This window comes from Balaenoptera ricei, chromosome 7, assembly GCF_028023285.1.
Source record: "Balaenoptera ricei isolate mBalRic1 chromosome 7, mBalRic1.hap2, whole genome shotgun sequence".
Classification (NCBI taxonomy): Eukaryota; Metazoa; Chordata; class Mammalia; order Artiodactyla; family Balaenopteridae; genus Balaenoptera; species Balaenoptera ricei.
In genome coordinates, this window is record NC_082645.1 from 38,710,068 (window position 1) to 38,734,818 (window position 24,751).

The following is a 24,751-nucleotide window of genomic DNA, read 5'->3' on the forward strand; positions in this document are numbered from 1 at the left end:
TATATCCAGATATACAAACTCAACTTGCAGTTTCCTGAATGTGTCCTCCTTTATTGTATATTAGTATGGTACTTTTGTACATGTTATTTCTTTCTTCTTTACCTGGCTAACTCCTTGTGTTTAAGACTGAGAAGTACCACCTCTTTAAAAACAACAGTTCTCTGCCACTCAGCCCGGATTGAGTTAGTTGATTTCTGTTCTTTATAAATGACCTTGATTTCAGTAATTAATGTAAATGTTTACTTGCATATATACAGTATAGACTCTGAACTCTTTGAAGACATCTTCTCTTTATCCACAAACCCACTCCTAAAACCTGGTACACAATACATGCTTAGCAAATGCTTACTGAATAAATGAAGTGACATTTTTTCATTTCTGGGCCTGAGTTTCTTTTGTGTATTAAAGCGATAAACTTGGATTAGATGATCTCTGAACTTTCTTTCCTACTCTAAAAGCTTTATGATTCTGTAGTTCTAAGAATATAGTTTAATAGTGACATTTTATTAAGAAAAAGTGATTTTGCTGGTTGTTTTTTTGAGTATCCTTAAGTTCTGCCCCCTTTTTTAATGCCGTGTCTCGGTTCCTTAGACTAAATCTTTTAATATAACTTGAATTGTATAGATTTAGAAGACATCGTAGAGTGCTTCAAATTCAGTGGCTTTCAGCTTTTTTGACCATAACCCACAATAAGAAATACACGTTGTCGTGACTCAGTTCCCATATACATAAATATGTATGTGTATTTATCAGAAATAGAAGTTTCATGAACTTATTGTGTGCAGGACACTTTTGTTTGTTTTTATATTCTATTTCATTAACAAATTTTTGATTATGACCCATTAATTAATTCAGTGACCCATTAATGGGTTCTAAACTCCTAAAAAATATTGGCTTTATTCTTTCTACCCAATCCTCTGAGTAGAGAAGGAAGCTGCCTACGTAAATATGTGCAATAAAAAATATGCGCAGTGAAAAATATGGAGAACTTGTGCCTAGGTGCAGAATACAGGGAAAACTGGTCCCAAGGGAGAACATGGACCTACCCTGACTGAGCTCGTCTCTCTCCTGGACTAGCTGGATGACTTATGCACACACAAAGGTGCTAAAACAAAATTAGATTGTAATTTGAACAGTTCAGATTTTTTCATTTAGGAAAGGCTTGTTGGAGGAGATAAGTCCCAATAATAAGAAAAAAAAACCCGCCTTGGCAGGAGGTTAAGTATATTCATCTTAATGTGAGGGATTAGGAACAAAGTGGGATGAGGAATACAGAAAGCATTTGTGAGTAAACTTTACTATGGATGGAAGGCAAGTTGAAATGGGGGAATTTTTGACTAAATCTGAGGAAGAGATTTCTGTGATGAAAAAATGTTTATAACTGCTTGAAGTAGAACAGTCTCAGTTGAGAGTGTTAAATCCAGATGTGAAAAGTAATTAAAACCAAGAGGAGGTACGGGTGGATGATAGAGACCCTGATGGATGTCCCAAATACTTATAGTATGTGGACTATAAAATAGAAAAACAGCTTGGAGATTAAGGTAGGATGGTAGCACTACTAAATAAAATTGGTAAAGAAATAACAAGCCAGAAGAAAATAGGAAGCACTTTCATAACTAAAGAAATTCTACAGACAGAGATGAATTTAGAATATAAGCATGAATGGAAATATAAACATAAGTTTGGGAAAATAAGAGTTCATAAAAAACATGAGAGCATATAATATTCTTTAACACACATACACTGTATGGTCTCCATTGTGAGGTTGCGTTAATTCTAAGCTCTAGTAGCTCAATGTGTTGTTTGTATTTAAATAATGGTCAGATTCCAGTAATTGCAGTGATTGCTCATACTGGTCATTCAGATTATATTCTTTGAAATCTATGTGAGGCATTTTCTTCACAGTAAATTATACTGTTTTATAAAAGTAGTTTTAGAAACTTTTCTGAAGTTGGTATATGTGATTCAGACCTGAATCCTAAACCTTTTCAATACCATTCTTTTGGACTAGATAAAAGTATTTTTTTCTTTGGCTGACTATCAGTAGCTGTAATCATATTGGGAATCATTATATTCTCTAATGTTGCTGAAGAAAAATAAATGTAAAGCAATGAGATAATTATTAGGAGGACTCATGTAGGGGGGGGATTGCCTTTTCAAAAAGGAATTGTCTTTACATGTTATAGTAATAAGCCTATCTTATGTAAAGCTTTTGAGAAAGGATTTTTTCCTACGTATGATTACTAACTATATTTTATAGAAATGAGACCTCTACTGGGAAAAATCTGTTGGTCTTCACATCTTTATGATATATTGTAAATCAAGCTTGTTCCAAGGCATTATTTCAAGAGGAAGAGGCATGGGCAAGTTATCAGATGTTAGCAAATTTCTAAAACGCTGAGATTAATTTTTTAAAATTTGTATACCAAGATGTAGTAAATGAAATAATATGCCACATAACACAGTAGCTGGTTCATAGTAGATCTTACATACATGTCAGTTTTTAACCTATCTTTAGGTCTTATTTTTAAAAACGTAATATGTAAAACATTTAAATATACAGATTCAGTTCTTGGGAGGTTTTAAAAATTTGCTAGTAAATTACTTATAAGTTAATATGAAATAATATTCTGACTAAATGATTCAGCCAAAGAAAATACCAATAACGCTGCCAAATAGGTGCCAGGAAACATCTAGAACATTCAGCTATCATAGTTCTTTTACAAAGAGTTCTTTAAGGTCTCATTGTTCTAGCATGCATTAAAAGGAAACATTGGCATTAAACCTTCATCTTTATTTATTTGCTGGAATTTAAAGTATTTCTCATAGGAAATTTCACCTAAACCTTAAGTGTTTTAAAACTTTTCATGTAAAATCTTGAAAGATTCTCAAGTCAGTTTTGGGGTACCAGTACCAGCTACCAGCCACAAGCTTCGTAAACATGATCAGTGGAGTTTTGAGGTCAATATTTTTAATGTGGTATAATATTTTGTACTAAAACTTAAGAGTCTCTCATTTAAATTCCTGCTTTCCTACTGACTCTTCTTTGACCTTGGTAACCATGAAGACTTTACTCATCACTGACTTAAAGAGGATGAAATGAGTATTCATTCATTTAACAAATAAATATTGAACTACATGCTAGGGGTACTGCTAAGTGGTTGGGATGTAGCAATGAACAAGACAGACATGATAATGCCCTCACAGAGCTTACAGTCATAAAGTAAGTAGTCAAATGAATAAAATAATTACAAATTGTCATATGTGCTCTGACAGGGTTCTGAGAGGGTAACTCTTTATTTGCCTCACATCACCTATCACAGTCTCTAATTATTCAGTTTATTTATCTACCTATTTATCATCTGTTCTTTCCACTACTAGAGTGTAAATTCTGTTGAGAGAAGGTTTTTCACTTATTCATCACAGTACCCCCAGGTCATGGCACGGTTTCTGGCACAGAGTAGAAGCTCAGTAAGTATTTGGCTGGCTGCCTGAAGAAATGAATGCAAGGATGGGACTGGAGAGATAGATAGGGACAAGATCCTGCAGGGCTTTTGATCTAAGCTGGGAAAGAGAGTAAAATCCAAAGGGCAATGGAAAGCAAAGAGCTTTAAGGAGGAGCTTGACCTGGGTTATGTGTTAAGATCACTGGCAGCTATCTGGAAAATATATTGGAGGTGTGTAGGAGTGAGGAGGTGAGACCAGTTAGGAGACTGTTACGTCGACCTAAGCTAGAGAGACTCTCTAAGATCCTTTCTAGCTTTGTATTCTAGAACTTGCCTACACTTACCAGTCTTCCTCTCTTATTTTACTGGTTACCCATTGTTTCCCCTACTTATTATTACTTAAGAAAAATGGATAGCTTATTGTGCATGTGAGAACTGAATACAGCGTCTCAAAAAAAAAAAAAAAGCCTCAAAAAGAGATAAAACACAGACCAGAGGTTATTGAATTTTTGTGGCAAATTCCTATCTTTAGATTCCATGCACCTGCAAATTTATTTTCTTACTTACTAACCATTCCTATTTCTCTCTGAAACTTTGGCTTTACTTCTTTTCAAATGCCTATTTTTAAAAAAATAATGTCACCTCTTTATTAACATGTAATATACGGTATTGTTGATACGGCTGAAGATTCAGAAGCAGAAAACTCAGCATATTTTGTATCTTAATTCTTAGGAATTTGATATCTTTACAGGTTATCAAGGTCTTACAATAAAGGCTGAAAGGATAAATAGTTAATACTGTGGGCTATTATTTTTACTCAGGGCTATCGCCTCTGTTAAGTAGTTAGCTTGAATATTTTTATCTGAAAGATTTCAAGCCTCTACTGTTGGTGGAAGGGGGAGGTGGTGCTTGGCACAGGGAAATCAACTATATTGGCAGAAGTTCAGCAGCATCATCTTTGACTAGGGAAAAACTGCATTATTACACAGAGATAAAGCCAGAAGAGACGTTAAACTTTACTGAATTTAGCAATATAATTGTGGCTGCCTCTTTTCATTTGGTTTCATTTAGTTTCTTTCATTTTGGAAGTAGGTAAACCTAACTGCCTGTCTTTGGTTAGCCATCTTCTTCTGTAAAGAAGTGTAGCTTCACCCTGTAAATATTACAGGCCATTTTATTTATTATGACCTTAAAGTAGTTCTAGAAGAAGAACTGGTCTAGGCTTTGTGCTACTTGGTAGTGGAGTTTCATACATACAAGGTTAGTGAGTAGAATTTGCTAATTTTTTTTTTAAGCTAAGAGTTGAAATTAACTTCTGTAAGTACACTTTAAAATGGTTTGGGGAGAAATGAGAAGTCAAAGCTAAAAGAAAATGATAAAAAATGAGTAAGGGCAGTTGCAAGATATTAATTATTCAAGATGAGCATGGTAATAGTAAAGCAATTTGATTAGTAGGCATTCAGAAGAAGAATAAAATCCCTTTCTAAATGACCATCCTTTTATTCTCTATAAATATTGCATAATAAATCTTTCCAGGTAACCTTTTAAAATATTCTGTTCTTTAGTTCTTTAGAGATACATAATACCTGGTTTGGGTGTTGAATTAGGAAATTAATTGCTAATTATATTGTTTGTTAAAATGTAAATAGAGATTGCCTATTAGCTGAGAGGGCTAGAAATAATAGAAGCAATTAAATTAGTAGGGTTTAACTGCTGAGAGGACCTAACAAACTATCAGGTACTATTTTCTCTATTAACTATCTCTGTCAGAATCATTTTATGAAGAATAAACTAGTCAAACCGAAGAATGAAATAAAATTAAAAGCTTGAGGTCAGAGAAGAATATTGTTACATATTTTTTCTTTTTGAATTAGTGAAAGGTAGTTTTGGTCTTTTATCTACAGATCTTATCTTTCACCGCTCTAGCCCAAGAATAGCCCTACATCAAGATTTGTAATTCTTAGTCTAGCAACATATATTTAGCAACCCTGATTAAGCAGGATTTTTATAATTAATATCTAGTCTTATTTCCATGATACGGAAAGAAATCAGCTCACTAAGAGAGCGTAAGAGTAGATGAGCCTAGTCTGTTACAAGATTATAGAATTTTCTACCTTTGGAACATGTGGTTACACAGCAAGGACTAGTTAGAGAAGTAGAAGCTAATCTTGTTGGTACAAGCGTAGCTGTTGCTTGCAAAGAATGGTTTTCTCAAAAACAAACAAATAGCAGTAGGTCCTTCATTTCAAATTCAGTGAAAGTAGTTAATTATGCAGTTTGGGGGCAGGTATAGTAGAAACAACAAACATTCTGTAGGGAGAAAACTTATGTGTTGGGCCTTTCTTTACCATGGTGTGATATACCATGTGAACCTGGGAAAATTCCATAACCATAGTTTATTCATCTGTAAAATGGAGTTTATAATACTGCCTCACAAGATTACAGTGAGGATCAAAGACTACATGCACAGACATAAGCACACTCATATATGTGTGTGTATATATATATACACACACACACATATATATGAAGCTTTTAAAACTTCATAATGTTACTCAAAATATTTGTAATAAATGATTTTTCTCAAGGAGAGCAATAGGAGAGGTTCAAGTGAACTGTAATAACACTTTTAATTCAGAATTTGTGATTCTTCATCAGTAGACATTTATCTTTACCCTGTGAATAAAGGAATTAATTCTGTGAACAACTGAATATAAAATCTTAGAAGAATGTCTATTCCTTACAGTGACCCATAGCTCCTACAAACAAGTCAACTGTTTCTTATTCCTCCAAACTTTTTTTCCCACTTGCCTTCCATTAATACTTATGAGGGGGACCATATCCGACTTATGCACTGTAGTTTCCCCAGTGTTTGACACATAATAGGTGCTTAACAAATATTTGTGAATGAATATTGAATGCTTTCAAGTGCTTAGGATAGAGTCCACAGACTTTTTTGTAAAGGGCCAGATAGTAAATATTTTAGTCAGTCTCTTTTGCAGCTACTGAGCTCTGCCAGTTGTAACACAAAAGCAGACATAGACAATACGTAAATGAGTCAGTGTGACTGCGTTCCAATAAAACTTTATTTATAGATACTGGAATTTGAATTTCATATAATTTTCGTGTGTCACAAAATAGTATATTCTTTTTTTCAACCATTTGAAAATGTAAAAACCATTGTTCAGCATCGGTACAGCTGCAAACTGGATTTGACCCATGGGCAATAGTTTAACAACCCCTGGCATAGTGCATTGTATAAGTAGCACCCTCCCCCAACTTAGAAATAAATATATTATTTTCCAAAAACTTTGTTTGGAACCTGCGAAGCATTTTCTTATAGGATGATCGTCATCTGTGTTGGTTACGTTCCCAGACCAATCTACAAGCCTGTTTTACCTCCAGTGTTCTGTATTCCAGCAATACAACTTTATCCCCAGGAATAACACTGTGAGGGAAAATGGATTTAGTATTCCTTCTCAGACCAGAAGAAACACAGACTCTCCCCAGCACTATCAGAATTTCCTTCTTCCCTGATCTCTCATTTCGAGTACCCTGCTCCCTGGGGCTTCAGTAGGGTGGTATGGTGACAGGACTAAAAAGCGCTTTGTGTATGTGATTAGGGAGGAGAAAGGTGGCGGGGAGAGAAGAATGAAAGAAAATAGAAAATATCAGGATGAATCACACACAGTAGGGGTAGTACTGTTTTGTGAAACCTCAGTTATGTGTGTGATTGTATGTATACATGTACTGAGTCACAGTGAAAAATGTATTTCTTACTGTGATTTGTAGTCAGAATGTTTGAAAGCCTGTGGTTCTAAGGGTTTGAGATACTGATCCTGAGATCTTTTTTCCCCTCTTACTGCATATGAGAGCCAAATGAAAAATATAAAGGAAGCCTCTTGACCACTTGGGACAGTGTGTTTCTGGTAAAGAGTTACCTTATGAGGTAGTTAACCTGTTTTACAGGTGAGAAAACAGGGTCATACAGCTAATAAGCATCACAATTGAGATTCAAACAGATTCTTACCTTATTTAAGAATATGTGCTTGATACATTATACCATGTTGTTTTCCCTGTAGGGAAAGAAGCCATGTATGACTTCCGTTGTGTTTCAGAGGATGGAAAACATCCCAATTGGTGGCAGCTCACTAGTATTAGGACAGGGCCACTGGAAGAAAATGGTTAGGAACTCTATGTGAAGAATGACATGATGTGTTAGAAAAGAAGCGGCTCTGTCATTTTACCTTTAATTTTTCTTATTTCTCCTCTGTACTACTATCCCTGCTCCTTCATACCTCACCACCAACATGGACTGTTAATTCATACTAGAAACAGCAAGGAAGGGTTTGAGGATGAGGTTTAGTGAGGAAGAGTAATATAATCTTGTCTTTAGCTGAAAGGAGAATGAGGAGGGAAACCCAAGTAGCTGGGCAACCTGGCCACCCAGATGAATTGGCTGTTCCCAAGTGGCAGTGTATAAGTGGGTGTAGGTAGAAAAGGACCTGCTATTAATTGTGATACAAGCTGAAGTCTTGGCTTTGGAGACTTGTAGCTTTGATATGCTAATTGAAAATAGTTCTTTTTTAGTTATTAAAAGAAAGCCTCTCTTAAGCAATACTTGGTTAGTCTAGACTTAGTTACCCATTTTAGGTACTTAAAAATCAAAATCCGTGTTTAAGACATCTCTTTCTCTTAGGTATTAAGTTAGCAAGTATGGTGAAAACAAATTTATGCTGATTCTGATTTCTAACTTGATTTGGAACTGTCTTGGGAAGAAGTAGATTGATAGGAAGGCTGTTGTTCTTAACTAGAAAAGTAATGAAACGATAGCAGACAGATACCTGGTTAATAGAATGGAAAGATGACAGATACTTGTAAAATGTGTTTATCTTTCTCAAGCTGAGTTGAGATTCTTGATTTTGCAATGGGAATTACTAATTCATGTAGAAAAAGTTTCAACTAGTAATATCTGAAGACCTGGACTTAATATCTTTTAGCCCAATCTCTTACCCCTATGGTACCACTTACCATGTTCTGTGTTATAATTGCTTGCTAATGTGTCTGTCTTCCAGCTGACCTGGAGTTCTTTTAGACTCATTCATTATAGTGCTAAGTTAGTATTTGTTGTAGGTTAAGAGCATTGGAGCCATAGTGGCTGTGATGTATCTTGGCTCCATTATTTTCTGTCTCTGTGACCTAGGGCAAGTTATTTAACCTTTCTCATCTGGAAAATGGAAATAATAATGGTACTTACTTTATACAGTTGTTATAAAGTGTAGGTGAGTTAATATATCTAAAGTGCATTGAATGATGTCTGGCATGTAGTAGGCATTCTGAATAACTCAATAAAAATATTACTTGAAAGATAAAACACAGACTGGGAGAAAATATTTGCAATATCTGATAAAGGATTGTTATCCAAAATAAACAAAGAGCTCTTAAGACTCAACAAGAAGAAAATGAACAACCTGATTAAAAAAGGGGCCAAAGATACCTCAGATACCTCACCAAAGAAGATATGCAGATGGTAAATAAGCATATGAAAAGATGCTCTACATCATATGTCATCAGGGAAATGCAAGTTAAAACAACTAGGTACCACTACACACCTATTAGAATGGCAAAAATCTGGAACACTGACACTACCAACTGCTAGCAAGGATGTGGAACAACAGGAACTCTCATTCATTTCTGGTGGGAATGCAAAATGGTATAGCTACTTTGGAAGACAGTTTGGTGGTTTCTTACAAAACTAAAAATCCTCTTACCATATGATCCAGCAATCATGCTTTTTGGTATTTACTCAAAGGAATTGAAAACATTTTCACACAAAAACCTATACACAGATGTTTATAGCAGCTTTATTCCTAATTGCCAAAACTTGGAAGAACCAAAATGTCCTTCAGTAGGTTAATCGATAAATAAACTGTGGTACCTCTGGACAAGTATATATTTTTCAGCACTTAAAAAGAAATGAGCTGTCAAGTCATGAGAAGACATGGAGGAACCTTAAATGCATATTACTAAGAGCCAGTCTGAAAAGGCTGCATACTGTATGATTACAACTATATGATATCTGGAAAAGGAAAAATTATGGAGACAGTAAAATGATCAGTGGTTGCCAGGGATCGGGGTGGGGGGGGGGAGAAAAGGGATGAATAGGCAGAGAACAGTATTTTTAGGGCAGCAAAAATACTCTGTGTGATTTTATAGTGATGGGTATATGTCATTATACATTTGTCTGAACCCATAGAATGTACATCACCAAAAGTGAACCCTAAGGTAAACTATGGAATTTGGGTAATTGTGATGTATCAGTGTAGGTTGGTCCTTGGTAACAAATGTAACACTCTGGTGAGTGATGTTGATAATGAGGGAGGCTATGCATGTGTGGGGTCAGGGGTGTATATGGGAAATTTCTGCACCTTCCTTTAAATTTTATTGTGAACGTAAAACTGCTCTTAAAAAAAAAGGCTTTAAAAAAATAGTTGCTAATGCTGCTTGTTGTTTTTGTCTAGCACAGTGTCTAGACTGTTTATTGAATATGAATGAGTACAATATAGTGAATCTAAAACTGAGGGCATTCTCGTATATTTAGTGAGAAACTGACCTTTGGCAGCATGGCAGATGGCCATGCTGTTTTGTTTAGGATACAGTACTGTTTGTTTTATTTACAACATTTACATTTATTTATATATTTATTGGACTCTGGTTTAATTCTAAAACATCAGCTGGTATCCAGGGAAGAATACAGTTGGCTCTCCCTGGGTTCCCCATCCGTGGATTCAACCAATTAGGGATCAGAAATATTTGGGGAAAAAATTCCAGAAAGTGCCAAATTTGCTGCACATTGGAAACTATTTCCATAGCATTCACATTGCATGAGGTATTATGAGTAGTCTAGAGATGATTTAAAGTATACATGAGAATGTACAGGTTATATGCAAATACTCCATCATTTTATAGAAGGGACTTGAACATCCTCTGGTTTTGGTATCCTTGGGAGGGGTGGGGAAGGTGTCCTGGAATCAATCTCCCTTGGATGCCCAAGGACGACTGCACTAACATTTCCAGTTATGTAATTTGGTGGTATTTTATATAGAAATATGGGGAGATCTTTTCAGAAAACTATAGAGTAGTGCATCATTCAGTAGTATCAATATATTCACAAATGAGAGTACCTCAAAATCTTTTTTCCAAAGTGAGATAAAGACAAAAGGGAGCGAAATTGAGTTATTTGTAGTGAGGTGGATGGACCTAGAGTCTGTCATACAGAGTGAAGTGAGTCAGAAAGAGAAAAACAAATACCGTATGCTAACACATATATATGGAATCTAAAAAACAACAAAAAAAATGGTGATGAAGAACCTAGGGGCAAGACCGGAATAAAGATGAAGCCCTACTAGAGAATGGACTTGAGGATGTGGGGAGGGGGAAGGGTAAGCTGGGAGAAAGTGAGAGAGTGGCATGGACATATATACACTACCAAATGTAAAATAGATAGCTAGTGGGAAGCAGCCGCATAGCACAGGGAGATCAGCTCGGTGCTTTGTGACCACCTAGAGGGGTGGGATAGGGAGGGTGGGAGGGAGGGAGTTGCAACAGGGAAGAGATATGGGGATATGTGTATATGTATAACTGATTCACTTTGTTATAAAGCAGAAACTAACACACCATTGTAAAGCAATTATACTCCAATAAAGATGTTAAAAAAAAAAAAAAAGACAAAAGGGAGTGGATGTGTTAGGGGAATAACTGTAACTTCCAAAAGTGTATGTAGTTTTATTTTCTCAATATTTGAATATCATCACTTCTGGGAGGGTAACATCTTTTTATTAATGCTATATAGTTTTCTAGGTGATTTCATGTATGTTCCTATTTGATCCTATGTGAACCTATTTGAGATAGGTTTCATGTTTTTTTGTTTGTTTGTTTGTTTTTTTAGCTCAGACTCTAAGATAATAGAATTAGTCTGAAGTCACTAACCAGTGGAGCTAGAACTTAAACCCTGATTTTTAAGTTCTGTGTTCTTTTGTGAAAGTATAGACCAACTTTTGCCTCATTATTCTCTGCTGTCTTCCACCCTAGGGGAGGAAGTGTTTGCAGCCATTTATACTAGAGGTAGTTGCTTTGCAGATAATCCTTATACCACATTTTAAGAAATTCATGCTTGGCGCTGGGCAAGGCGGGAGCCAGAAGTAGCAGTACAGCAGTAGGAAGCACTAAAATGAGCTCTAATTCCAGGGCAGAGGTTGTTTTGCTCTTGCTTGGATAGCTTGATGGCAATCATAAATCCACATATGTTAATTATTGCTGAAGGAAATTTGTAGGTAAATCCTGCCTTTGATTGCTTCAGAAGTGCTTTTCTTAATCACTTTTTGCTCTTGATGAAGAATGGTTAAAATTGTTTTCCTAATGGGCCATTATTAGGTTAAGGCCTGTTACACGTGTGCCACAATTTTACATTATTACATTTCTTTGGTCAAAATTGGAACTGGCAAGTTATATCACAGCTCAATCATTATGTAAAACAATGATGTTATTAATTATTACCATTTGTTAAAACAGCCATTATTAATAGTCACTGCTTATTGCATGCTCTGGGCTAAGTGCTTTTAAGTTTTAGTGATAATGTGTGTGACTCACCCTACAAGATAAGTATTATCCCCATTTTATAGGTGAAGAAACTGAGATTCAGCAACTTGCCTAAGGATACCTAACTAAATAAGTAGCAGAGCCAGTGTATGTAGCCTAGATCTGCAGGGATTAAATCTATTATTCTATTGAATCACATATTCTAAAATGTGTATTAAAACAGGAGTTACCGATTCCAGTGCAATGCGACTTTCTTTGAACCTGTTCTGCCAGGGTTCCCTCCCCCGTTCCCACTCTGACAGCAGCTGCTGTTTGTGGTACTCCTCAAATCCTATGATGTAGTAAAAAATGCTGAGTTATCAAATTGAATTGTTGATAATATATCATGGGTACTGTAGCTGATATAGCAGAACTTTCTCCACCTCTTAAATGAAAGTAATTGTTTGTCCACAGCTGTTTAAAGACTGAGAAACAGAAGTTGTTCCTTTTGGTTATACAGTGAGCCAGAATCAGAACTAGGTCAGAATTCATTTGCTCTGATCACCACTTGAGTAATTAGTGAATCAAATGATCAAAGTAAATGCATCTTTTAAAAATGATTATCCTTGATTCAGAGAGGTTGAATTAATTGAAATTTGCTCATGTAGAACAAGGCAAATCCAAGGTTCTTTTTGACTCATATTTGGAAAAGAATTTAATGATAGTGGTTGTTAATTGCTTACTTGGTGCCTGTTACCTGTGATTGGTGGGTGAGGAAGAACATGTTAGACAAGAATGAGTGGTTCTGGCATTTGGATTTGTGATTCCCTTGCCTGCATTCATATTAAGACAGATTGGTAGGGACTTCCCTGGTGACACAGTGGTTAAGAATCCACCTGCCAATGCAGGGGACACGGGTTTGAGCCCTGGTCCGGGAAGATCCCACATGCCGTGGAGCAGCTGAGCCTGTGCGCCACAACTACTGAGCCTGCACTTTAGAGCCCGCGAGCCACAACTGCTGAGCCTGCGTGCTGCAACTACTGAAGCCCACGCGCCTGGAGCCCGTGCTCCGCAACAAGAGAAGCCACCGCAATGAGAAGCCCACACACCGCAGTGAAAAGCCCACACACCGCAATGAAGAGTAGCCCCCGCTCGCCGCAACTAGAGAAAGCCCGCACAATGAAGACCTAATGCAGCCAAAAATTTAAACAAATTAATTAATTAATTAAAACAAAAAGACAGATTGGTAAAAAGATTTAACACACACATTGTTTTTCCAAATCCAAGGACTTCAGTTTTCTGTTACCATAACTTTTAAATTATAAATCAGCTTGCAGAAAACTGAAAGATGATGAAGAGAACAGAAAGAAAAGGAAGTCCCTTATTTCTGTGTTTCTTAGGCTAGGAATAATGAATAAAAGGTGGCAAATGAGTAGTAGAAACTAATAAATCCATAGGGATTTGATTTGAATTTAAGTGACTGAATTTATAGAAAAACTTTAGTATTGTTGTATCCTGAATCCATGTAGCTATAACTGAAATCATCTGTCATTTAAGGGGTACCTACTGTGTGCTCATTATTATGCCAGTTACTATGGAGGTTACAAAAGGAATATGAAGTCTTTGATTGTCTAAGAAACTAGTCGCTTTGGAGTGATAAACCTTACACTCTAAACATAATACACATTCTGAAACTGAAAATGTAATATAAAAACATTTCATATGTTAATTATTAAAATTAATGGTGTTAGGCACTAACAGACATTTCTTTCTCTTTTTTGGGGAAGGGGGGGCTTTAGTTATCTTTTAGGACTTCACTAGGTGAGGGATGCCTTTCAGATTCTACTTGGTCTAGTCGTCTTGAGTCCTTCTGGGCTTTGTTTTTTTCTGAATTTATTGCTGCTAAAATAAAAGCACCATTTGGATGGGGATTATGGCCCTCATGTTTATCACTGCATTCCTAGTGTCCAGTGCTCAATAAATATTTATTGAATACATTAATGTGAAAGAGTCTCTCTTTTTCTTCTCACTGTCTTGAAAAGTTTCTATCCTACCTTCTGTTTTCTTTGCTATCCTAAAGTACGTGAAATAATTCCCTCAAAGATTAATGATTTTCTAATTGCCTAATCTAAAGGATTCTTGTTATCTATATTCGGTTACTACTTGACTTTCCTGTAACTTTGATGCTATTGTCTACCTGTTCCTTCTTGAAATTCTTTTGTCCCTCTAACTCTCTCAGTGTTTCTGACTACAGTTCCTCACCACGTCAGTTTTTCAATCTGCCCATCCTTTTAGTTTTGCATTTCTCAGAGTTCAACCCTATGGAATTCTTAGTCCATATAACCTTCCCTGCTGAAGTAATCCCATTTCTCTTCTTTAGTTTTTATCTAAATGTAGGTATCCATAGTTATATCTCTAACTTTGATCTCCCTCTTGAGCTCCAGACTTATTTATTAGCCATCCAGTGAACAATAAGCATATGGCAGAACTGGGAATATAGAGATGAATAAGACACAGTCTTTACTCTAGAGGACACACAGCTTAGTTGGAGGAGAATGATTAGTAACCTAGAAATTATGCAGCACATTATGTCAATATTAGAGCTCCTGGGACTGTAGAAAAAGATAGCCTGATTCAGTTTGGAGGGAGTCAGGTAATGTTTTCCCTCAGTGATGCTTGAGGTGATCGAAGGATGATTAGAATTTTGCCAGGTGAATAACGTGGGAAGACTATTTTATGTTGTCTTGTCAAGTCTGGTGGATGTGCTTTCTGGTGGTAAGACAGCCATTATGGAAACCTCAAGGTCTAAGGACATAAAGCCTCAGGGCAGAGAGTGAGAATTGTCCAGTGGAGCCAATGTCAATACCAGCAAAATGGTATGAAGTATTAAGTCCAGAGGGAGAGAGGTGACTGTAAGAACAGGAGAGTCAATTACAGAATCCGTTACTGCTCAGTCAGAAGCAGTGTGTGTAAGGGAATGATTTAGGCTAAGGCTCTGAAAGTGATGTGTGCTAGATTTGCCCTTTTCTGTGATACCTGTTGTATATTATAATAGTGGTCATAGTAAATTAGTGCAGAGCTTCTCAGGCTTTAATAGACATATGAATCACTTGGAGATAATGTTAAAAATGCAGATGTTGATTCATTGTGTCTGGAGTGGGGCCTGAGGTTGTACCTTTCTAACAGGCTCCCAGTGATGCCATGCTCTCAGTCCCTGTACTTCGAGTAGAAAGGGACTAAAGGAACTGAGAGTGGCCAGACAGAGGCAGAGGAAACAACTGATATGGGGCATGAATAATTATTAATATGTCAAATTTGAGGAACTGGAATTAGTTTGTGAGACCTAGATCATAAGCCATATTATGGGCATGGAACAGTGATGGGTGAGTGCAGAGGTGAGCAGGGATCAGGACTTGATTTCCGAAGGAGTGTTAACTTCATGTTGAAGGCTGTGGAAGAGCCATTTTGAGCCAGAGGGCGCTTCATCAGGTTAGTGCTATTTAGCATAAAGAGATGCATTAAGTTTTCATCAGGGTGAGGTCAAAGTACTTGTGGCTCATCCTGATAAAGTAGTTGATGATATAGGTCTAAGCTGGAGAAAGATTTGAGTCTTTGGCCAGTAGATTTACAGGCATGAAATCAACTTGGCAGAAGAAGAAGAAAAAAGAAAACCAAAGATCAAACGCTTTGAAACGCTATTTTTTTCAGAGTAGGGGGAGAGGACAAGGAAGAGCTTGTAGAGGAGAACCAGCTGTGGCCAGAAAGGTAGAAGGAAGACTAGTGTCATTGTAAGAAATCTAGATGGAGGGAATATTTGATGGTGCCAGAGAGATTAAATAAGATAGAACCTGAAAAGTCACCACTAAATTTGTAAATTTGGAGATTACTTGTAACTTTAGCAAGAGACATTTCAGTGGAATGGTGGAGACAAAAACCATGTTGTAGAAGATGGGGAGTGAATTGTGAATAAGGAAGTAGGTTTGGTGGTGGTCGATTACTTTTTAGGAAATGTTGGCTGAGAAGGGATGTAAAGAGATGGAAGAAAGCTAAAGTTGAGATGTTTATGTGCTTGAGGAGTTGATTCAGGAGAGAGCTAATAGAAAGGGAAAGATTAAAATTTAAACCCCTTGGAGCCAGAAACTTGGGTGCCATCTTCAATGCTTACTTCTTAGTGTTCTGCCAAATCCAAGAAATTACTAAATCCTGTAAATTTTACCTTCTGGATATTTGTTGAATCTATTCTTGCTTTTCCATTCCCATCACCAGTGTGTTAGTTTTACCCTTACCATTCCTTGCCTAGACTCTTACATGGACCTTTCTCCCTCCCACTTCCAAACAAAGCAAACAAAAAAGCACCAGGGAAAAAGAAAACCTGTCCTCTATACTCTTTGCTAGAAACCATGGAGACTGTAGATACTGAGATCTATCATGAATGTGCAGATCTGACCCTGACACTCAACAGCTTAAATCCCCCCCACCGACTTCTCATCACCTACATAGGACGAAGGTCAAGCTTTTTAACATGACATATAGTACCCTCTGGGACTGTTCATTTCCAACTTAATTTCCTGCCATCACTGCCTCCCACTTTGATCCTGTAACACTAAAAAAAACTCCTAATCTCTCCCGTCTCCCCACATACTTGTTTTTTTTGCCTCCAGAGTCTACTCATTTTGTACTTCCTGCAGTTCCTGTGGGGCCACTCTTTCCTAGCAAACTGTTAGGTACTCTTTCCGTATTCCCGTAGCATCTTATTCATCCACTTACTGTTATACTCCCTACATTATTGACATTTTCTCCAGTTTTCTCTGTTCACATAAGATCTGTAAGGGATTCGTCTCTGAATTCTAGGTGCCTGACTCAGTGCTGGTAGAGTTGGTGCTCAGCTCATGTTCATTGATTAGTTTTAATCAGAATTGTATGTGGAAGTAGTGGCATTTGGACCTGGGAAGAATGGTAGTTATTTCAACAGGTGGCCTTTGATGGAGAAGATTCAGTTCAGAGTGGCCAGCATGTGTAAGAGCATTGAGGCGGTAAATATGATAATACTTATAGATAGGCTGAATACTTCTTTTAGAGAGGAGAGAAAAGGTAGAAAATGCAATGGGAGATATGGTTAGAAAAATAGGTTCAGTACAAATGAGATGGAGCCTTGGATGCTATGCTTTAAGATTTTAATTTTAATTTTTCCCCCATAACAACCCTTGTGGATTGTTAAACTGAGAAGTTACACCAACTCTTGAATTTTGAGGAAAGGCTCTATTCTTGAAGTATCAATGTGAAATAACCTGTTTATTTTGTGCAAAGTTTTAGAAATGTCTATTTTTTTGTTTTTTGTTTTGTTTTAGTTCCTTTCCTAAAGATTATAAGATGCTGCCCTTTATGAATATATCAGTACTTTCTGTTATTTTAATATTTTTAAAAACAATCCTGATAACTGCCATGTTTTTTTCCCCTCAGAAAGATTATCATTCAATAAGGGTAGTTTACACTATTCTTCCTTTAATATTAGAAAATATTCTAATATTATATTTTTATACCCTTAAGAGAACTTTCTAAAGTTGCTCCCTTTTGACACAGTAACTTATTTGCTAGAATTGCTTGTTGAAAATCAGTAACTCTGGACGTCTTGCTGTACCCGTGCCTTTTCAGGTTATTTGTAAAAATGTTAAAATTGATTTTACATCATTCATAAGGGAGACTGACTGTTCATTCTTGTCTTTTGTGTATTCCCTTAAACCAATAACCAGTTTATGACTGTGAGACCCATTTAGTTGTGTGTTTAAATGTGATACTGTGAATTGTGGAAGGAAATCCAGGGATTGAATGTGTTTGGGGAACTATTAGACAAAATTAGGTCAGAAAGGGGAATAGCATATAGGTAACAGTCATTCAAAGGGGTGTGCCCTTTATTGTGCTCCTGTAGAGAAAACAGAAAGCTGTGGCCTGTGCTTATGCTCTAGTTAAGGAGAGAATTTTATATATAAATCGACAGTAAATGTTACAATATAGTTTATATTTAAATGCTAAGTTGCATGAGAAACCAGCTGAATGCCAGTTGGGTAAGTAAGAAATCCAGGACCAAGAAAAATCATCGAAAGGTAAAGGTATCCTGGAGAGCTTCATAAAGTAAACGGGACTTCAGTGAGCCTTGAAAGATGAATTAAAATTTAGATAGATGGGAAGGTGGTTGCTGTGGGGTTGAGAGTTGGGGGAGGAAAGGCGAAGGTAGGGACAGGAGCTCAGATGGGGGGACAGTGAGGTAGCATACTTGCGTTGAGCGGGGTATGGATGTGCTTGGGGGGGTAGGAGAGCGTAGGTGTGGGGGTGTGAAGCTTGTGGGCACGTGTGAGGAGACAGCATGTGAGGGCGTGCGGGGGTGTGTAAGAGGAAGGGGCATGGGCATGTGAGGGTGTGGTGGGGTATTAGGAGGGTGTGTGAGGAGACGTGTGTGTAGGGGTGTGAGAGGGTGGGGGTGTGAGGGTGTGTTTTGGGGGAATGCGTGTGGGTGTGAGAGGAGGGTGTGTGTGGAGGGTGTGAGTGTGTGTTCTCTTCAAAGCAAAGAGAAAAATTTTTTACTGGAGTGAAAAATGTCTGAAGTACAAGGAAACCTTCACTCTTCAGACATGCCTGTTAGTCATTGTGGTCCTCTCATGTAGCATAGCATCAAGTTAAGTGTTGGCCTATTTCTTCCTCCTTTTAATATTCTACCTGGTGATCTGTTACTTCTTTAATCAAAAATGTACTTTTAATCTCAAATAACTCTACCTACCTGCTTTTTTTGAATTAGTCTTTGAGTAAAGTATACCTTGCCAGAGTGCTGAATTTAACAAGTCACTTCTGATTTTTCTTGTTCGAGCATTTACAACTTGCGAGCAGGTGTCACGCTTTGTAAAGTTCTTTGGCCTATCCTAGTACCCTGTGGGCTGCCTAGGACAGAGATTTACCCTTTACACTTTCAGGCCTGCTGACCTGTCACTATGCAGGGACTCTATGATACCATAAGTAATTATCCTACACCTTTTAGTTGCAAGAACTGTTTTCCCTGACTTCTTTCATTTATTTCTTCTGTTAATCCATTTACTCTATTGTGAAGACCCCACTTCTTCCTTCTTTCCTTTTAATGGGCTTCCTTTTTCATTATTTCTCAGTATAGACTGCTTTCTGCATGTGTGCCATTCTTTTCCTTGAGTACCCTCTTCCTTCGACAGATATCTTTACTTTCCAAATATAGCTAGCATCTTTTTCATAAACTGCTTCTTCTGTGAAGCCTTTTCTAATTAAGCCTTTTTATCCCTTTAAGTCTTCACATTCCTCATGTACTTTGTTTGCAACGAAGCAAAAATATTATTTTAAATAATTTCTAAATTTTTGGTATATCTGATATTCAGAATGGATTACAGATTCCCCAAGGGCAGAAAAGGACTATTTTATTTCTTTTGGTGTGTTTCCATAACACTTTGCTTACTCGGAGCGCTTAGATATGGGTATTGTCTGATGTTCGGAACTCCCCTCCTGTGCCCAGAGCGCATATGTGGAAAGGTGTTTCCCCTGCTGTGTCGCAACTTCTAATTCTTACACTTGTGGATTTTTATGATATTAAGAATTTGTTAGGAAGACATTTTCTCTTTCCTTTTGGTCACTGTTGAGTAAATGCCAACAAGCTAGTACATAATTACTAAATTAATTGTTAATTACCTTCTGCTAATCACTTTCTTTAATACCTAAATTCTAAGGACCTGAAGGGACATCAAGAAATAATTTAATTTGGTCTGCTTTTAAAGTCAGAGTTTTATTTAAATAAAAAGTTTTGTATCTTATCCTTCATAGGAAATTTTGCACAATATCTATCCTAGGTGCCTGTGCATTTATGTATATATGGTGTATTTAATTTTAAATAAATTTTTAAAGCTGATGTATCAATATTTTGTGAAAGAAAAAAAAAAGGTAAAAAGCTGTGCTATCTGCTTCAGGTAAGTCCTAGCAAGAAAAAGTGTGGAACAGCTGCTTTTAAGCCTTGTACTATCTTTTTGGTTTCAGTGGAATTGAGCAGATATGTATTGAAAAACTCATTTTATAAATATTCTGAGGACTGAGTCCCCTACTTAACCATCTGTTAGGATTTCATTTTAAAGACAAACTTGCCTCCTGCTTTTTGGGATCATCTTAAAACACTGCTCACGTTGCCATCTTCTTGCTCTTCTTCAAGGTGACATCTTGTTTATTTTTCTGCTCATTCTCTTCTCACTTCCCATTAACATTCCTTGTGACTTGATTTTGTTTGTTTGTTGGTCTTTGGCATGAGTAGGAGAGAAACAATTTAAGTAGCTGCTGTATTAGGAATTCTTACTGGTGAAGATTGCTTGCTCTCTGATGCAAGTCTTTTTTTAATCCCAAGTAGTGGCAAATCTGATCACATACTTTCCATTTCCTCCTTTGAATCAGCATTGGAAACATAGAGCCCATGGTTTGGTGTGTACATATTCTACCCAGTAAAATTTAAATGATTGACAGTTAACTTCTTAAATGTGTCCTGCCTAGCAGTTTTGCACCTATCAAAAAGGAGTCATACATTATTTCTCCACATTGAACACATTATGTAAAGCCCAATTAAAAGTAAAATATGCCTTGATGTAAAAAGCTTCTTATTATATCTTAATGGAAAGTTGGATTCCATGGATATTCAATATGTTAAGTAGCTGATTTAAAGCATTGGTAGCCTACATTGTGTTCTGCTTTATATTTTCAGAGTATTTCTCAAGAGAAACCTCTATCTTTTGTTTCTTTATCAGTCTGACGTTAACAGATTGCCATGGTTTTTCATCTGATGTTTTGGTTTATCACTGCCACTTCTGAAAATTCAGGAGACTTGTTATTGATGCATCTCTTGGCTTATACAATTAAAGAAGTGTTGGTATGACTTCTTCCTTTGACAGAAGTGCTACCAGGTGACCATGGTAGGAATCTGAGTCACCTACTACTATCTCCAGGTCATCTGGTTGAGTAGGATTTGTGACAGATGTTGTTAAATGCATCCTTTCTGAAAGTTATAATGATTTTCTTTCCTAATAACATATAATTTAACTCCCCAAATCTTATTCATCTGGTTTTACGTATATTTTAGTGATAGAAGTTTTACTTGTCTTTTTATGGTTTCTAGGATTTTCCTTTTTCCTTTGTTAGAGATAGCCATTGTGTCACCTTCTTGGGGGCACCTTTTATGTACAAAGGAGAAAAAGCAATGAGAAAAATTCCAGAGAATAATTTCCAGGTATAAGAGAGGACTATTTTTAGAATAGGGAGGGTGTTTTATGTGCCTCTGAGTAGCTCATTTACTTGACACCTAGCTTGTAGTTCCCACTTTGGAGACATCCATGGTAGCTTCATTTCCAGATGGTGTTCCTTGAAATGTGCATGTATATTATTTGTGATAAAGCATTGTTTTGGATTTTTTAATGGGGTGAACTAATTGTTATAGCTTTTAGGAGATGACTGAACAGATAGAGTGAGTATGTTCTAAGAAGATCACATATGGCATGTGTTACAGTGAGGGCATTGGGCCAATCAAGCTCAGGATGGTGGAGTGTCTAGAGCAGTGCTGCAAAAGAAATATAATGCAAGCCATACTGTGAGCATATAAATTATACAAAAATATAATTTTAGATTTTCTAGTAGCCACATAAAAAAAGTTAAAAAAGGTGAGATTAATTTAAATAATATACTTCATTTAATACATTTTATTAGAAATATTATTTCAACATGTAATCAGTATGAAAATTATTAAATTTTTTTGTACTAAGTCTTTGAAATCCACTGTATATTTTACACTGATGGCACATGTTAATTCAGATTAACCATCTTTCTAGTGCTAAGTCACCACACATGGCTAGTGGCTACTGTATTGGACAACTCAGGTGTTGTAGAGTGTTTGCTGAATCTCTAAGATAGACTTGGTGCAGGTAATTTTGTATGAAATGGTTTGTAATTTCAGGAGGGAGTCAGATTGAGAAACCGGTGTGAAACAACTTTGGTAGATGGTGGCAAACCAGCTGGAAGATGAAAACAGCAGAGATTCAGAAGAAGATGAAAATAGGAAATGGCAGGACTTGACAATGGCCAGTATTCTATAAGAAGAACAAAATAATTGATTATCATTTTAAGGAAAACATCTTTCCCAACTAAGGGCTTTTTAGCCTAGGCTATGTCATTATAGTTTGGAGGAAAGCAGTAGTTACTCATAATGGCACCCAAGAAAAACCACTGAGATCAACAGGCAAAATTGATTGCAGAGAAATAGTGTGGGTGGCAGGGAGGCAGGGGAGGATGATTTACACTAATATAGTAGAGAAGAAGGGTCTGAGGTTAAATGATTGATTTTTATGAAGTAGGAACTGGACCAAGTTCTTGGTGACTTAAGAGCAAATGAAAGATTATGCAGAATACTATATCAATATTTATTGCTTAAGCAGTGAATAAGAGGACCTAGTGATAGGGACATTGGCCACAGTATGTAAGTGAGGTTAAGAGCTCATACTTTAAATTTTGGTCCAGTCCTGTCCTGACCATTTAACTTTACGTTCCTTGGTGAGGTAAAACCACCCAAGCCTCAGTTTCTTCATCCATAAAATGGGCAGAAATAGCATCTACTTCATAGAATTACATGGATTGAATAAGATTATGTATTCAGTGACTTTGGCCAGTATGACACATCTTCCTGTTATTCTTCTTAGTTTGGAATATCCAGAGGGAGGAAAAAGAGATACTATAGTGTTTTCTTGGAATACATGCTTACACCACATCTTCTGAGCTATTACCCCTCAAAGCAGTTTTCAGAGTTTAGGTCGGTAACAGTTGATGAAAATTTCTTTATGCGTAATTCCTATTAAGTGAAGAAAGACTTTCTAAGTCTTGTTTTGTGAATTGTTTGGATAGTGAAAAATACAGAAATCTGCAGTTGAGTCACAGCTCCACCACAGTGACCTAATCACTTTATCTTTCTGGGACTTAATTGGAATTGAATTCATTAGTGTTTCTCCAACTCTGGTTTGAGGACCTCACAGCATTAGAGTCACCTTGAGTACTGGATAAAAATGCAGTTTCTTGATCCCCACTGTATACCCACTGAGTCAATCTCTGAGAGTAGAGCCAAGGAAGTTTTATTTTGCACTCAAGTATAGCTGATCCACACCACATCTAGTTTGAGAACCATCAGAAAGGATGATTCTGAGATCTTTTTTGAAAGTTCATTGTATTATAAGCCTAGAAGTAGGAGTTGGATAGGAATAATGATATCTATTCCTATTTCCCCTGTAGGATTGTTGTGAGGATCAAGTAAGATATCTTTCAGTTTGTAAAAAAAAGTTTAGGTGAAAAGATAATTCCTATAGATTGTAATATATGTAATACATTTTTAAAAATATTTATTTATTTATTTATTTACTTTTGGCTGCATTGGGTCTTCGTTGCTGCGCGCGGGCTTTCTCTAGTTGCGGCAAGCGGGGGCTACTCTTTATTGCGCTGCGCGGGCTTCTCATTGCGGTGGCTTCTCTTGTTGCGGAGCGCGGGCTCTAGGCACACAGGCTTCAGTAGTTGCAGCATGCGGGCTCAGTAGTTGCGGCACGTGGGCCCTAGAGTGCGCGGGCTTCAGTAGTTGCGGCACACGGGCTTAGTTGCTCCGTGGCATGTGGGATCTTCCTGGACCAGGGATCAAACCTGTGTCCTCTACATTGGCAGGCAGATTCTTAACCACTGCGCCACCAGGGAAGTCCCTGTTCTAATTTTTTAATTTAGGCATTAAAGTGTTTAATACTAAGAATAATAATTCCTAATAATATTAGGAATAATTTTTTAAAATAATTTTTGTGATTCAGTTGTTTAGGTTGTCCTATTTAGGGATTATCTGTAGTCTACCTTTCATACTCTTCCATCAATTAAACCTTCTGCTCTCAACAAACAAAAAAACACCCCCACTACTAGGGTGTTTTCTGGGGATAAAATATAATCCCCCATTTTTTCCATTTCCAGAGAGGGCAGACTGTTACTGGGTATATACTTTGTGTTGGTTATAGTGTTTCATGCTTTAAAACATTCTTATTTTGCTGTCTAATCCCTACACATAATTTAATATATAGAAATACTTATTAAATGGTTTTTAAGCATGCAGTGTGTTGACCAGACAGCACACTTTTAGAGAATTTGATTTAGTTGGTCTGGACTGGGGCCAGAAATGAGTGTTTTGGTGATTTAGATGGAGGTTGTTCATGGCCCACACTTTGAGAAACATGGCTCTGTTTCTTGTTTCCTCTAGAGGCATAAATTTTGTAGACACTGGCTGCACAACATAAATTAGGAATAGTTTGCTTCCAGCTTGAAAGTGAACATAAAAATATTGCACACATTAGAACTCTACATGTGTTTGTGTATGTTTTTCCCATAGGAACTCAAGATGGTGTTAACACAGATGTCAAAATGAAGGGACAAATCTACCACCTGCAGGTTAAAGCTGTTTAATATCGCAGAAAACATTTTTATAAGAAAGAAAATCGTAGGACATGGTTGGATCTTGAATGAGTCTATACTTCTTAGCCTTTCTTTTAAAGTTAGTTTCAGGGATTCAAAAATGTTACCATCCATTAGTGAAAACTTAAGATTTTGTGGCAAAATAAATAAGGAAGCAGAAAATAAGATAGGCAGTGTGTAGTACTTCTGTTAGAGAAGCTGTTGAGCTT

At 36.8% G+C, this 24,751-nt stretch overlaps 1 protein-coding gene and 1 pseudogene across 1 annotated transcript in view; both read left to right on the forward strand.

Annotated features, from left to right (window-relative positions):
- ACVR2A (activin A receptor type 2A) overlaps positions 1-24,751 on the forward strand; it is an 81,657-nt gene that overhangs the window by 6,674 nt on the left and 50,232 nt on the right. The window lies entirely within an intron of this gene.
- The window catches only part of LOC132368377 (tigger transposable element-derived protein 1-like), a 35,232-nt pseudogene that overhangs the window by 5,984 nt on the left and 4,497 nt on the right, over positions 1-24,751 (forward strand).